Below are 484 nucleotides of genomic sequence, written 5' to 3'. Positions count from 1 at the left end.
TAAGGTGGGCGATTTGGTGGCGAACCCGGCAATCACCCAAAACTGACAGCCACCACGTCCACCAATTTTTCGATTGTCCATATTCATAGGACTTTAACGAACGTCCGTCTGCTTTGAGTTGCAAATGCAGCTGTGAGCTGAGGACAGGTCGGTATTCGGTCCTGCTGTCTGATAGCAATTACTCGCACATCAGCATTGCTAATTCCAGCCCCGGGCGAACGACCGCCCGCCCACCAGCCCACCTACCCTCCATGTCTTCATGCAAAAATTGTGGAAGAGTCAGGGTAAAAGAGAGATTGAATGTTCAAAAAAATTCTCAGGTATTAAAGAAAAAACTAATTCGTTCAGGATACCATATTCAGAACAGATTTGTTTTCATCATGTAAATGGAAGATATAATATTAATTATTTTATTAATATGTCATTTATTTTACTTGTTGAATGGAAATGTTCTGTTGTTTGACTTGACATGTTGAAGTTCTTA

Source organism: Nilaparvata lugens, chromosome 3 (genome assembly GCF_014356525.2).
Source record: "Nilaparvata lugens isolate BPH chromosome 3, ASM1435652v1, whole genome shotgun sequence".
Lineage (NCBI taxonomy): Eukaryota > Metazoa > Arthropoda > Insecta > Hemiptera > Delphacidae > Nilaparvata > Nilaparvata lugens.
The sequence above is the reverse complement of the archived record's forward strand: the minus strand, read 5'-3'. Positions refer to the sequence as shown.